A 16385-nucleotide genomic window follows, 5' to 3' on the forward strand; every position below is an offset into this window, starting at 1 on the left:
TTTCTCTTTGTCCCCAGCAACAGCTTAACACACACAGCCATTCCACAGCCACTGTGTGCAGAGAGGTTTGACGTCCCTAGACTGAGGACTAGAAAAGACCAACCTGTCTCATGCTTCCATCTTTGTTTATGGCTTTTGGATGAGAATACCAGCACCTCCCTGCTTCTCTCTTTGACTCCCAGAAACCATAGCTCACAGAGGCATTATTAGGCTCAATTCTCGCCCAGCAATTGGGCTAACCTCTGCGACTCTTCCCTGTGAGGAACCTTCCTGACTTTCCAGGCTTCTAGAACCTCCTCACGGTTTACCTGAATGTGCCAGAGTCCTGGGTCTGCCTGCTCCTCTCCTGGGTGGTGGGTTTAGAGACCCAGCCTTATATCTTGCATCCTTACTTAGGCAGCCACTCTGAGTGTGTGGGCCAAGACCTCAGGCTGGGCTGAGGTCTCCAAGGTAAATATTTGCAGCTCTTGGTGAACCAAAGCCCTTCCTGGAATCAGTCTTGGAACTCCGGCTTCCTGAGGTTTGGAGAAAGGAGGATCCAAGCTGGCTGGAGGGACAGAGGGAGCACTAGGACATATGGCAGGCACGTAGCAAACCTTACAAGGGCTCCCTGATTCCTGGAAAGTCACCATCACAGGACTATGCAGTGGTCTCTGCAACCTCTACAGCCAGAAGAGAGAGGATCCACGGGGGACAAGAAGGCAGTTCAGTTCAATGTGACTCTAGCCAGCGTTGGTTCAAACTTCTGAAATCTGACCTGAGTAGGCTATTTTAGGCATATTTAAGCACAGCACTATTTGGTGAAAACTTATTTGGCGATAATGAAATCAATTTCACATTCACAACAAAGCATATGTAAGTCTCCCCGAGGAACAAAGTAAGCTAAATGAGGATGAGTCATGACTGTATTGGAACTCTTATAAAGTCCATAAAGATGGCGTCTATGGATTAACCAAGGAAAACAAATTTACAGTAAGGGTCTTGGGGAGGATCTGGCACTGGAAAAGTCTCTAGCCATACAGACAGAGCAAAGGCCACCATGCTAGTAAACATGTCCTCTCCCAGGCTTTTGGGTGGATTACAGGCTACGCATTTCTTTCCCTGAAGGAACAACTGTGTGTTTAACAGTCCAGGTTCCCCTAGCTTATCTGTTAGTGCAAGGACCCCCTGCCTCCTACAGGACTATGAGGAGCACAGCAGCAGCCACGATGGACGAACATCTCCAGCATGGCAGATGTCACCTTGGGTTTTCTATCAGTTGGTGGGTATCATCCTTGTGCGTGGGAAGCCAGTCATCCTGCTATTAGTGAGGAGGAACTGCCCTCCACCGTCAGGAAACGGAAGAGCCATGAGTCCAAGCAGAAATAATCTGGCTTCAAAAGCCATCTGGGGACATCTCACCAGCATGGTAGGTGCAGGATGTGTGTTAGGGGACAAAGCAGGTTCAAGCCCTGACTTCACCTTATTCACTCGAAGTGACTTGGGACTCTGAGCCTCTTAGTTTCCATATGTGAAATGGGCATTTGCAGGCTCCTCTGTCTTACAGGGCACATAGCTGGGGATGTGGCCTACTTGGCGGGATGCTCAGTAGCAGTGCGTTTGGGGCTGTTGCTATTGTTATAGCTTACAACAGGATGAGGTTTGTAAAGAAGTGATTAGAGTTTAGTCAGGACAACCACATGGAAGGGAGGGAGGTATGGCCTTGCCCATCACATCCACTTCTATGCAGCAAGGACACCACATCTCTGCTCACTGATTCCTTTAAGAGAATAGGTGTGAATCCCCCTCCTCTGCCCTGATACTTCTTTGCTGTGCTTCCCTGGGCAAAGGTCTTCACCTCTTAGAGCCTCTATAACCTCCTCGGTACAATGGAGGTTCATGGTAGTGCTGTCTACTAGGCTGAGCTATGGGCTTCATTTACACCGCCAGGAAGGCAGTAGATGTCTGTGGAGGTAAAGAATAATGAGCGATGGACCATGGGCCCAGGGACAAGAGTGAACTGGCCAGAGGAACCCTTGTCACCCTTGCCTGGACACATTTATTTTAGCCCGACAGCACCAGATGGGAATTAAGAATTCTGCTTTTCCCAGGAGCATTGGAGACTCAGCAGATAGTGACTTGTTCAAGGTCACAGGACCAGGGGTGTCAAGGAGAGGCCTTGAGCCCATTCACCTAGTGCAGGCCACACACTCCTGACCACTCTGCCCTGGTGACACCTGGTTAATGTTAGGGTCAGTAGGGATATTGATGTGACCTTTGGGCGCTTGTCTTGGCTTCTATCTGGAAGTGGTAAACTATGGATTAGGGCTAGGAGATCCATTGTTAAGTCGTGTCCCCATCTGTATGGTGATGAGAGAGGGGCAGTGTCCCTGAGGTCATACAGTCTCTGGCTGGTCATGGAGGAAAGTGTGGTTTGCATTCTGCCGTGTCCTGAACACCCAAGGCAAGCTGCCACAGAGCCAGGAGGGCTCCCCAGAAGGACCCTGCCAGTGCCTGGGGCACATGTGCAGAGAGACATACACCCCTGTTTGGCTCCGCAGCTGCCATGCCGGCTGCCCATGGACAATGTCCCTCTGTGAGGTGGTGGGTCTGGTGCCAAGGCCTGTGCCCATATCTGCTCCAGCTTCCTGCCTTTTTACTCGGCTGACCCAGGGTTGAATAGGCATCACTGAGCCCCTTGGGCTGTGTACCTGGTCCCATGTGATCCTGCCCTGTACCTCTTCCTCCGGTCTCACTGCTCTCAGATTCTCACATTCTTGGGTGGGTTCCTTTCCTGGAACTCCTCACACCACTCAAAAGCACTGGCTGCTCATACAGAAGACCTGGGTTCGATTCCCAGCATCCACATTTGTACCTTCAGTTCCAGGAAAGCTAACACCCTCTCTTGGCTTTTCTGTGCACTGTACACATTCTTGATTCAAAGACACACATGCAGACAAGATGCATAAAATAATAAAATAGAGATTGAATAATAAAACTCCTCTGTGGTGGAGCCAGAGGGAAACCCTGGAGTTTGGAAGATGACGTTCACCCTCTCCTGTGCCTGAGTTGAGGCCTCTGCTCCCTTCTGAGGAGAAAATGCTTACATCATCCCCCACTGAATGGCAGCTCTACCACCATTACAGAGCTACTCTCACCAGACACCTTCAAGACCCAGTCCAGAAGGGAATATCTCCCCGGCCTGGTCCCTGAATGCACACGCAGGTTGATGTCCGGTGTCTCCCTCTGTTTCTAAACCCTCTGTGGCTCTCTATCTTATTATTTTCTTTAAAAAAAATTTTTTTAAAAGTTTTTATTTATGTGTCTGCATCTGTGTGAGTATATCACGTGTACAGATGTGCTCACAGAGGCCAGAAGAGGACATCAGGTCCCTCAGAGCTGTAGCTGCTGGCAGTCATGAGTCACCTGGTGTGGGAGCTGGGAACCAAACTCAGGTCCTCGGGAAGAGCAGCGGTGAATGCACTAACTACTGAGCTGCCTTTCAAGCGCTGGCTCCACCCTAGTGTTTGAGACACACTCTCTCATTGAACTTGGAGCTCCTTGGTTCATCTGGACTGGCTGGGCAGTGTGTCCCCAGAACCTGCCTGTCTCTGGCCCTGGCCTGTGCTGGGGTTACACACATGCTGCTGGCCCAGACTTTTGTGTGGGGGCTAGGGATCCAGACTTAGGTCCACACGCTTATGCAACAGGAACTTTATATACTGAGCCATTTCCCTGCTTCCTCCCTTCCTCTCCTCATAGAGTCCCTTCTTGGTCTCTATGTCTTCACCTTTTAGTCTCTGTCACCAAAGATCCAATTCTACCCAGCAGCCATGGGCCTGTGATAAACTTTGTAAAGCCTTTGTAAAACTTGCCAAAGCATGCAGTGCTTTTTCGCATGAGAACCAAGCTCTGTAAGGCCCAGCATGGTTGGCTGCTCATCTGGGTCCTCTTTCCATACTAGTTTGCCTTACTGTCGTTTCATCCCCACCCCAGGGCCTTTGCTCATGCTGTGCCTGTCTCCCAGGCTGCCGCTTTTCACCTGCCAGGTCTTAGCTTCTCTCTATGCTTGTCACCTGGTGAAAGCAGCGTGCTCTGACCACTGGTGGGTGTTCACACTAGAATTTGCTGAAAACTCAAGTGTGCCAGGTCCTACAACTCCACAGATGCAACTCCATCAATAAGAAGATGGGCAGGCCACAGTGCAGGCGTATGAGGGTCAGGGTGGGGGGGTGGCAAAGGCATTGCTCCTAGTTCTGTCATGCAGGGACCCCGATCCAGCTAGAGCAATAAGCATTGTTAGATGGGGGTGGGGTATAGTGGAGCTCCCCCCCGCCCCCCCGTTCCTATCTCACACTCTTTCTCTCAACCCCTCCTCCATCCCTTTCTATCTTTGGACAGGGTTTTCTTATGTCCTTCAGGCTGGACTTGAAGGCTCCATTTTCCTGCTTCTGCCTCCCAGGTGCTGATATTACAAGCATGCACCACCATGTCCGTCTCCGTGAAGGCATTTCTTAAGGGACAGCTCTGATCTCTCCCCTTAAAAAAAGCAGGGTTCTAGAGGGTGAAGGCTTTCCCAAGGTCACTTAGGAGCTTGAGGCCATGTCCCTGAAGTGAGGTGTACAAGGGGCTGAGTTTTGTTCAGGTGGATGAGCTGCAGGTATGGTGGGCAGAATGGCCTGTTTGGGAAGTCAGGGCTGTGGGTGACACCCAGGCTGGTGGGGTCACAGCAGGACAGGGTTTTTGCTTGCTAGAGATCATGGTTTGGGGATGAGATAAGGTGACACCAGAAAGGCAGGGACTGAGGAGGGCCAGGGAGGGCTGGAGAGGACAGTACAGTGGGCAGAATGGGCAGCAGGCAGCTCTGCCTTGGACTGGTTGTAGCTTGGGACACTTAGCAGAGAGGCTTAGAGAAAAAAGTGCCACTGAGGCCCAGTGCAAAGCACACTCATCCACAGAGAGCAAGGACACCTTGCTACAGCCAGGGCACACCTTTCTTCCCTCTTCTCCACCTCTCAGATGGAGGAGAGTAGTGGTCCCTTTCCATTCCTAGGTGGTGAGCATGGCTCTAGTCACCAATCATCTAAGGCAGACTGGGTTAGGGCTGAGGGAAGATTCCATGTCATGTCAAAGCTGGTTTCCCAGGTGCAGCAAAAGGCACAGTGGGAAAGACCATTGTCCTCTCCTCTACAGACCATCAAGAGTCCTAGGAAGAAGGAAATAGCACATTGGGAGCCTATGTCCCAAAATGAATCAGGGTCTAGAAGAGCAGTGATCTGCCTCAGTTCTCTAGAGTAGGGGCTGGAAACTAGACCAGCTCTTCCTCACTCTGTCCTCTGCTCTGCCACCCTATCCCACCCTGTCCAGCTTCAAGGTGGGCAACCTTTCCCGAGAAGACTGTGGTTGCATAGAAACAGAGGGTGTGGGAAGGAGTGGCTTGGTAGGATTGGTTGACTGTAAACCAGCAGCTTTCCAACTGTTTCTTGCCTGGAAGAGAGGACAGAAGGAAAACAAGAATTCAAGCTACTCTTGGCAGACTCAAGTCCTCTACACATTGGCTCTTCTGGGTACCAACAAGGATTCACTATTGTACCAAGCCCGGTCATGGTGAAGTCCACAGGGGTTTGGGCCCAGCAGAAAAGGATGTGACAGTAGACTAGCCATGTTTTCCAGGAGCAATCCAAAGGCCTGTACTGCTACCTCCTGCCCGCTCCCCATTAAAGACCATCCATTCTGGTAAAATCCTAAAGACAGAAGTGCAAAGAGGAACCTCTAGATGACCCAAAGTTTGCCACTGCCTCCAGTGGGTTGATTTTGGATAAGTTGTTCCTATCTTTGATCTCAGTGTCCCCAAATGAAAACAGTCAGCTATGTCTAACCTTTACCAAGTAGCACTTCTCCCAGATGGGCTTTAAAAGCTCTAAGTGTTAGCTTAGAGCAAGGCCTAGGCCCAGGGATTTTTTCTTTTCTTTTCTTTTTTTTTTTTTTTTTTGGTTTTTCGAGACAGGGTTTCTCTGTGTAGCCCTGGCTGTCCTGGAACTCACTTTGTAGACCAGGCTGGCCTCGAACTCGGAAATCCGCCTGCCTCTGCCTCCCGAGTGCTGGGATTAAAGGCGTGCGCCACCACGCCCAGCTGGATTTTTTCTTTTAAAGATTCATTTATTTTGTTTTCTGTGTATGAGTGTTTTGCCTACATGAACACCAACCACATGCATGTGCCTGACCCTGTGGAGTCCATAAGAGGGCATCTACCTTTCCAGGCTGCTCTGTATAGGACTGTCCATAGCAGAGAGAGCCCATCTGATATTCAAGACACATAGGACTGTTCCACCTTACTGCGTGTTCTGAGATAGGGTCAGCCCTTTGATTCAGGGTTGGGGAGTCAGGGGGCTCTGCTGAGGGAATTGCTCAGTAGTTTGGGAACATGATTGTTAGGATGCTGCCATCAGTGTGGTTACTTGTCATAGCCCCAAAGCAGGGCTCATGCAAATGTCCCAGAACAGGGGATCTATTTAGTTCTGAGCCACCAGGCAGCTGTCATTAAATAGAGCAGAAAGACTGAAGCAAGTGAAATTAACCTAGAGAATATTCTGGAAGGATATGAACCCTAGAAATAACATCTAGTTACCTTTTTTTTTTCTTTTTGGTGATGAGACCCCAGATGACTTTAATGATCTCCTTGGTGATTTTAAGATTTAAACATTTTTTACACAACTGCGTTCTTTTGGTTCAGCCAATCACCACACTAAACAACTTGCAATTGAGCAGAAGGAGGCTGGCAGCGGCTGAGACTGTGTAGCAAGGCCTCCCTTTCCCAAGGCCTGAGTCATAGCCCTGCCCACTCCAAGTTAGCTGGAAACTTTGCCATACCACCACTGATAAGTGCACAAAAGTGCAGTCACAGCAGCCCGGAAATCCCGGTTCTGGAACATTCTGGGCTTAATCCTTCTTTTGTAGGGCAGGAATAGACTAAATTAAATGCAAACAAACCGTGGCTAAACCAGGCTCAGTCCCAGCTCTGACTGGAATTGAGGATCAGGGCCCTGCCCTGATGGGGCTCACACTCAGGTCCTGACAGGTGCTCAGGTGGTCTCAGTGGCAGAGGTCACAGCAGGAAGTAGAGGGGCTTGGTGCTCTAAGTGCCTTCCCCACTGGGATCAGCAACACACAGTGGAAGATCAGATCTGACAGAGGTCTGCACCCTTCAAGGATGTGACTGTCCATCCCCAGAATCTCTGTTGAGGTCTCTAGACCAGGTGCACTGAGAGGAGACTAGCTAGCTAGAGACATTTGACCTGGGCTGGAAGAGGGAAAGAACTAAGAGGTGGGTACACCGGGGAGGGAGGCATTTCATGCAAGGTCTCCCAGGGGTGAAACAGTGAGTCTAGAAGCTGTCTGCACCCTGTGGCAAGCACAGGGTAGATTGCACAGGTCCTTGGCTCTTGCCAGGATGCTGCAGTCCCCACCAGAACCTTCCTTGGGTGAGACAAATGTCTGTTCTGAGGACGTCTCCAAGTCATGCCTTGAGGACTGATCTATTTAGAGGCCCAGTTCTCTTTAGAGGTCTCTCTCTCTCTCTCTCTCTCTCTCTCTCTCTCTTTCTCTCTCATCTCTCTCTGTGTGTCTCTCTCTGTTTCTGCTTTCTCCAAATCTCTTTCCTCTGTCTCCTTCTCTCTCTTGCTTTCTTTCTCATATCCACCTGTCCTGGTCCTCTCTCTCCCCCTACCTCTCTCTCCTCTTATGTCTTTCTCTCCGCTCTTTCTCCCTCTCACTGTGTATCGCTAGGTGCCACTGGAGAAGCTGGATAGAGCTCAGGCCCCACAGAGAGCAATGTTTTGGCACCTGGATAAAGCAGGCAATTCCTCCTGATTCTGTGGCCCTGAGTATGTGTTGTCTCCTCTCTGTGCTACAGCCTGGGCCTGGCAGCGCTCCAGACTGTCAGCTATATCTAACCTTGACCGAGTAGCACTTTTTGTGGATGGGCTTGAAAAGCTCTAAGTGTTAGCTTAGAGCCTAGGCCTAGGGACTTTTTAAAAGATTCATTTATTTTGTTTTCTGTGTATGAGTGTTTTGCCTACATGTCCACCAACCACATGTATGTACCTGACCCTGTGGAGTCTAGAAGAGGGCATTGGACACTTTGGGACTGGAGTTATCCATGGTTGTCAACCACCACATGGGCCCTAGTCCTCTAAATTGCTGAGCCATCTCTACAGCCCCAGGGGACTCTTAGCCTGAGCATCTCTGATGTCATTACTACACTCACAGAGATTGCTGCCCATGTCCATGGCTGGATAAAGGAAAAACAGTGTCTATGAGATCCAGGCTTCTGAGAATACTCCCATAGGTGTGTCTGTGTGTGTTAGGGGCCAAGGGGATGGGGGAATCTCTGAGATGAGGGTGCTTCTGAGCAGACGAGTGTCTCAAATTGAGAAGTGCTCTGCGGTTAGCCTCATCTCCCTCTGCTTGGCTGTGGTGGAGATAGCCTCTCAGGGTGGTTTCTTCCACTCTGCTCCAGGGCAGGACTCGCCAGCAGCCCAGGGCAGGCCCAGGGAGGTGGCTGAGCTGCAGCCTGAGACTTCACCATGGTCTTAGGAGGTCACCCCCAGCATCTCTCTGGAATTTCTGTTTCTTTAGAAATCCAGGTGTGTGTGAGGTGTGTGTGTGAGTGTATGTGTGTGTGTGTGTGTGTGTGAGAGAGAGAGAGACAGAGAGAGACAGAGAGAGACAGAGAGAGACAGAGAGAGACAGAGAGAGAGAGAGAGAGAGAGAGAGAGAGAGAGAGAGAGACAGAGACAGAGGGGGGGATCTAGCTAAGAGCTGAGCTGGCTAGCCATCAGATGTGTGAGCAGAGCTGCGTTCTGTATGCCTTGGACACAGCAGAGGACACGTTCTTCTAGACCAAGGTCCTCTGTGTGAGATCAAGTGAACTAAAAATAGACAAACTGATGTAAAACCACAGAACTCTATATTCTCAGTGTGTAACTAGAATAAAGAGGCAACTGGAGAGACCATCATGGCATTATCTATGAGGTTTTAATCCCACTGAAAATTGAATGGTCCGTCCACCCAACACACACACACACACACACACACACACACACACACACACACACACACAGACAGACACACACAGACACAGACACACACACACACAGACACACACACACAGACACACACACAGACACACAGACACACACATCCCTATCTCTCTCCCTGCTCCACTTTCGTGTATTTGGATTTACAAACAACTTTGCGGGTTGATTATTCACAGAAGGAAGTAGGATGCCCAGCATGCAGAACAGACTGGCCCTGCTGTTTCTGAATGATCACCAGGCAGTGGCTGGTCCTGAGCCTGGTAGTTTAGATATAACTCTCATTGCACAGATGAAAACCTAGTGGTGGTGACTTATTCAAGGTCACACAGTGATGAGGACAGGAAGCCAGGATTTGAACTCAAGTCTGTGTGACTCCAAACCTTGCTCTCTTGTCCTTTTGCCAGTGTCTGCTGGAAATCCGTATTTAGGTGCCAACCTTTCCTGCCCACAACCTCCTCAGATGAGCCTATCTACCAACAGCTGAGACTCTTAATTGTCAACATACATTTTTGACGCATGAAGCCACATTGGAGAACTTGAATAAGTTCAATGTTCTACTCCTAACTGGAAATTGTGTCTCACTTCCCAAAGCAGAGAATGTCACTTCCCATCAACATTAGGACCACAGTGTGCCGATGACAGTGAGAACCAAGTTTGGGTGTTTAGGTGTGATGGCTGCTGTTTTTGTGTGTGCAGCCCCACACAGGTGTCTGGACATGTGTGGATGGGGTTTGGGTAAGCCCTTGTGTGTGTGTGTGTGTGTGTGTGTGTGTGAGAGAGAGAGAGAGAGAGAGAGAGAGAGACAGAGACAGAGAGACAGAGACAGAGAGACAGAGACAGAGGGGGGAGAGACAAAGACACAGAGACAGAGAGAGACAGAGAGAGAGAGAGAGAGACAGAGAGAGAGAGAGGAAAAGAGAGGGAGAGAGGGGAGGGAGGAAATGGCTTTTTAAGCTTCAGCATAAACAGAAGCATGTTATTGACCTATTGACCTCTGGCAACCAACCCCTCCTTCACCCAGTGCTGGGGATTGAACCCAGAAGCCAGGCCTAAGCAAGAGCCCTATGTCTGAGCCCCACTCTGGGCCATTGCTGTCTCCTCTCCAAGGGAGGATTTAATGAATGGTTGGAGATGTTTGGAAACACATATCCAGCTCTTCTCTGAGTTATCATCTCAAGGACGGAGAGACTAGGAAGGCACTGGATGGTGCCAGAGTGCCACCTGACAGTGCCACTGCAGCATAGATTCTAGAAAACCCTCCCCAAGGTATCGAGCATCAGCCATGTACTGAGCACACCCTAAGTGTGTAACACCCGGATTGCAGTCTCTCACCTCGGGGTGGCTGTGTCCAACCGTGGAACCTCTGAGACCCAAGCGAAGCAACTTCTCTCACCTCTGCACCTGTTCTGGGGCCTGGGCCCTCCCAGGGCTTTGTATATCTTGGTGTTTGCTTGGGGGCCAGCAGGGGTGCACAGGGGAACCTCCCTCATGGCCCCTTTACAGGGTTGGGTTCCTGAGCTAACATTTACTCATTCTGTCACCAGGTCATCCAGGAGAAAGGCACCAGGGAGTCCAACCCCTAGACAAAGGCAAGCCAAGTTCATCACTGAGAAGTGGGGGACTGATGGTGGGTGATCTTGACCCTGCTCCTTCCATTGTGCCCTCTCCCACCTCCGCCCCTCTTCACGCAGCTCTGCTGCTCCCAACAGAGATGGTTTTGTTTCTTTGCAGAGTAGATCCGACTTCCGGTCATTCTTCATCTTGTCTCTGTCCTGTCACAAGTGGTGTCTCTGGCTACTTCTTCTTTCTACCTCTGCTGCTCAGCTCTTCCCTCAGGTCTCCTTATTTATTCTTCTCAAGTCTCCCTGACTTCCACCCCACCTGTCAAACTGATTTCCTATCACTGTAACCTCGGTCACCTTGCCTAACCTTAGTGATCTACTGTGAGTGCTTCCCAGTCACATATCAGGTGCACCAATGCCACACAGATACCTGACTGAGATTGCTTTATCCCCGCCGCCTGCCTATGGTACTGGTTGGGGTATTTCAAAGAAAGTTGTCTGTGCCCTTTCCCTCGAAACTCATGCTTTAGATAGATACTGGTGCTTTAGAGACGGAGCTCAATATTTGCTAACAGTCTGGTTTCAGCTCACAAAGGTGCCACCATATAGGTCTCCTTGTTCAGTATCAGGGTTCAGCTGATACTAGTCACCTCTGCCACCCTGCTGAGCTGGGCCTGGGAAATCAAAGCCAGGCACTTTCTCGGGAACTTGACACCACCCTTTGCACTTCAAAGCAACTGGTGACCTGGAGGGTTTAAACTCACAGTACAGATGGGGGTGGGTATCAGCCTGAAGGATGAGTTGCCTTTTCAAAGCTACCCAGATACACAAGGAAGCCCACAGGCATTAAGTGTGGTGCAAATAGACCCTGGATGAGGTTGCCACAATGCCTGACATAGCTGGTACCAAAGTCTCAGACAAGAGAACTTTCTGGAACCAATAAACAGTCCTACGAACTGAGTCGTCTGTGTGATGCTCATGGCTGCTACATGACATCATGGCTGACATTTATCATCATCCTGCAGGCTAGTTTAAGTGCCACAGAGAAGAACGGAAGGTAAAGTGTGGCTTGCAAGGCGTTGACAAAGGTACATACCCATGTAACCAGCCCTCCCCTTCCTGTCAGGACTCAGAACATCACCATCACCCAAGAAAGGTCCTGTCCCTTGTAATCCTTCCCAGCCAGTACCTCTTGAGCCCCCCAGCAGGGATCAGATCTAACTTTTTCCCACCATAGATTAGTCTAGTCTGTTGGATGGTCTCAAGCATGTGAGCACATCCCAGTAACGCTCACTCGTGTTATCTCTGATATTGTTTTGATCCATCTGGGCTGCAGCTGATCCCCCTGACAGGGATGCAGTCTACCACTGCATGAATGTGCCAAGATGTGCTAATTTATTCTTTTTTCAAGTGACCCCTGGAGAGTTTTAAATGTGCGCATACTTTCTATAAATGTTCTATGCACATCATCAATTTGTGAACATGTTCCATTGCTCCTGGGATGAAATTACTGGGTCACAGGGCTCAGTGCTTTATTCGCTTTATAAGAAACTTCCCTCCAGTCCAATCACGCGGGACCTGAGACTGCTCTGGTTGGGGAGAGAGAAATCCGGCCTACATAGGGCCACAAGCCTCTTCCGGTCAGAAAAGCACCGGGGTAGCGAGGGCGCAGGGTCGGCTGACACTCGCCAGCTACCCACAACACCCGCCACAGGATCTTAAGACTTCTGGTGAGTGGAACACAGCTTCTGCTCCAATCCAATTGCGCGCAGGACCTGAGACTGCATTAGTTAGGGAAGCAGAAACCGGCCTGAGTAGGGCCACAGGCCTCATCCGGCCAGATCAGCACCGGGGTAGCTAGAGCGCAGGGTCGGCTGACACCCGCCAGCTACCCAGGACCCCCGCCACAGGATTTTGAGACTGCTGGTGAGTGGAACACAGCTTCTGCTCCAGTCCAATCACGCGGGACCTGAGACTGCTTTGGTTGGGGAGGCAGAAATCCCGCCTACATAGGGCCACAAGCCTCTTCCGGTCAGAAAAGCACCGGGGTAGCTAGGGCGCAGGGTCAGCTGACACTCGCCAGCTACCCACAACACCCGCCACAGGATCTTAAGACTTCTGGTGAGTGGAACACAGCTTCTGCTCCAATCCAATTGCTCGCGGGACCTGAGACTGCATTAGTTAGGGAAGCAGAAAACCGGCCTGAGTAGGACCACAGGCCTCTTCCGGCTGGACCAGCACCGGGGTACCGCCAGCTACCCACGACCCCCGCCACAGGATTTTGAGACTGTTGGTGAGTGGAACACAGCTTCTGCTCCAATATTTAAACAGTGACAACGACAACAACTAACCCCAGAGATTACCAGATGGCGAAAGGTAAACGTAATAATCTTACTAACAGAAACCAAGACCACTCACCATCATCAGAACCCAGCACTCCCACTTCGCCCAGTCCAGGGCACCCCAACACACCGGAAAAGCTAGACACGGATCTAAAAGCATATCTCCTGATGATGGTAGAGGACTTCAAGAAGGACTTTAATAACACACTTAAAGAAATACAAAGGAACACTGGTAAACAGGTAGAAGACATTCAAGAGGAAGCACAAAAATCCCTTAAAGAATTGCAGGAGAACACTGCTAAAGAGTTACAAATCCTTAAAGAAAAACAGGATAACCTAATCAAACAGGTAGAAGTCCTTAAGGAAAAACAGGAAAACACATCCAAACAGATGATGGAAATGAACAAAACCATACTAGACCTAAAAAGGGAAGTAGACACAATAAAGAAAACCCAAAATGAGGCAACACTGGAGATAGAAACCCTAGGAAAGAAATCTGGAACCATAGATACCAGCATCAGCAACAGAATACAAGAGATGGAAGAGAGAATCTCAGGTGCAGAAGATTCCTAGAGAACATCGGCACAACAATCAAAGAAAATGGAAAATGCAAAAAGATCCTAACTCAAAACATCCAAGAAATACAGGACACAATGAGAAGACCAAACCTACGGATAATAGGAGTGGATGAGAATGAAGATTTTCAACTCAAAGGACCAGCAAACATCTTCAACAAAATTATAGAAGAAAACTTCCCAAATCTAAAGAAAGAGATGCCCATGAACATACAAGAAGCCTACAGGACTCCAAATAGACTGGACCAGAAAAGAAATACCTCCCGACACATAATAATCAGAACAACAAATGCTCTAAATAAAGATAGAATACTAAAAGCAGTAAGAGAAAAAGGCCAAGTAACATATAAAGGCAAGCCTATCAGAATTACACCAGATTTTTCACCAGAGACTATGAAAGCCAGAAGATCCTGGACGGATGTTATACAGACACTAAAAGAACACAAATTCCAGCCCAGGCTACTATACCCAGCCAAACTCTCAATTAACATAGATGGAGAAACCAAAGTATTCCACGACAAAACCAAATTCACACATTATCTCTCCACGAATCCAGCCCTTCAAAGGATAATAACAGAAAAAAACCAATACAAGGACAGGAACCACGCCCTAGAAACAACAAGAAGGTAATCCCTCAACAAACCTAAAAGAAGACAGCCACAAGAACAGAATGCCAACTTTAACAACAAAAATAACAGGAAACAACAATTACCTTTCCTTAATATCTCTTAATATCAATGGACTCAACTCCCCGATAAAAAGACATAGACTAACAAACTGGCTACACAAACAAGACCCAACATTTTGCTGCTTACAGGAAACTCATCTCAGAGAAAAAGATAGACACTACCTCAGAATGAAAGGCTGGAAAACAATTTTCCAAGCAAATGGTATGAAGAAACAAGCTGGAGTAGCCATTCTAATATCTGATAAGATTGACTTCCAACCCAAAGTCATTAAAAAAGACAGGGAGGGACACTTCATACTCATCAAAGGTAAAATCCTCCAAGAGGAACTATCAATCCTGAATATCTATGCTCCAAATACAAAGGCAGCCACATTCATTAAAGAAACTTTAGTAAATCTCAAAGCACACATTGCACCTCATACAATAATAGTGGGAGACTTCAACACACCACTTTCACCAATGGACAGATCATGGAAACAGAAACTAAACAGGGACACAGAGAAACTAACAGAAATTATGAATCAAATGGATCTGGCAGATATCTACAGAACATTCTATCCTAAAACAAAAGGATATACCTTCTTCTCAGCACCTCATGGTACCTTCTCCAAAATTGACCACATAATTGGTCACAAAACAGGCCTCAACAGATACAAAAATATTGAAATTGTCCCATGCATCCTATCAGATCACCATGGACTAAGGCTGATCTTCAATAACAAAATAAGTAATAGAAAGCCAACCTTCACGTGGAAACTGAACAACACTCTTCTCAATGATACCTTGGTCAAGGAAGGAATAAAGAAAGAAATTAAGGACTTTTTAGAGTTCAATGAAAATGAAGCCACAACATACCCAAACTTATGGGACGCAATGAAAGCATTTCTAAGAGGAAAACTCATAGCTCTGAGTGCCTCCAAAAGGAAACTAGAGAGAGCACACATTAGCAACTTGACAACATACCTATAAGAACTAGAACAAAAGGAAGCAAATTCACCCAAGAGGAGTAGACGGCAGGAAATAATCAAACTCAGGGGCGAAATCAACCAAGTGGAAACAAGAAAAACTATTCAAAGAATCAACCAATCAAGGAGCTGGTTCTTTGAGAAAATCAACAAGATAGATAAACCCTTAGCCAGACTCACTAGAGGGCACAGGGAAAGCATCCTAATTAACAAAATCAGAAATGAAAAAGGAGACATAACAACAGATCCTGAAGACATCCAAAACACCATCAGATCCTTCTACCAAAGGCTATACTCAACAAAACTGGAGAACCTGGATGAAATGGAGAAGTTCCTAGACAGATACCAGGTACCAAAGTTGAATCAAGATCAGGTTAATGATCTAAACAGCCCTATATCCCCCAAAGAAATAGAAGCAGTCATTAATAGTCTCCCAACTAAAAAAAGCCCAGGACTAGATGGGTTTAGTGCAGAGTTCTATCAGACCTTCAAAGAAGATCTAATCCCAGTTCTTCACAAACTATTCCACAAAATAGAAACAGAAGGTACTCTACCCAACTCATTCTATGAAGCCACAATTACTCTGATACCTAAACCACAAAAAGACCCAACAAAGATAGAAAACTTCAGACCAATATCCCTTATGAATATTGATGCAAAAATCCTCAATAAAGTTCTTGCTAACCGAATCCAAGAACACATCAAAACAATCATCCATCCTGACCAAGTAGGTTTCATCCCAGGGATGCAGGGATGGTTCAATATACGGAAATCCATCAACGTAATCCAGTATATAAACAAACTCAAAGACAAAAACCACATGGTCATCTCGTTAGATGCGGAAAAAGCATTTGACCAGATCCAACACCCATTCATGATAAAAGTCTTGGAAAGATCAGGAATTCAAGGCCCATACCTAAACATGATAAAAGCAATCTACAGCAAACCAGTAGCCAACATCAAAGTAAATGGTGAGAAGCTTGAAGCAATCCCTCTAAAATCAGGGACTAGACAAGGCTGTCCACTTTCTCCATACCTATTCAACATTGTACTTGAAGTCCTAGCCAGAGCAATTCGATAACAAAAGGAGATCAAAGGGATACAAATTGGAAAAGATGAAGTCAAAATATCACTCTTTGCAGATGATATGATAGTATATATAAGTGACCCTAAAAA

The 16385-nt window shown here is 47.9% G+C and overlaps 1 protein-coding gene across 1 annotated transcript in view; it reads right to left on the reverse strand.

Moving 5' to 3' along the window:
- Bpifb1 (BPI fold containing family B member 1) overlaps positions 1-10528 on the reverse strand; it is a 31227-nt gene extending 20699 nt beyond the window's left edge. The window contains exon 1 of the mRNA XM_021156342.2: positions 10410-10528. The gene's annotated coding sequence lies outside the window, so the exon portion shown is untranslated. The remainder of the gene's footprint in view (positions 1-10409) is intronic.
- Positions 10529-16385: the final 5857 nt, after the last annotated feature.

Source organism: Mus caroli, unplaced genomic scaffold (assembly GCF_978045245.1).
Source record: "Mus caroli unplaced genomic scaffold, Mus_caroli_1 scaffold_2, whole genome shotgun sequence".
Taxonomy (NCBI): Eukaryota; Metazoa; Chordata; class Mammalia; order Rodentia; family Muridae; genus Mus; species Mus caroli.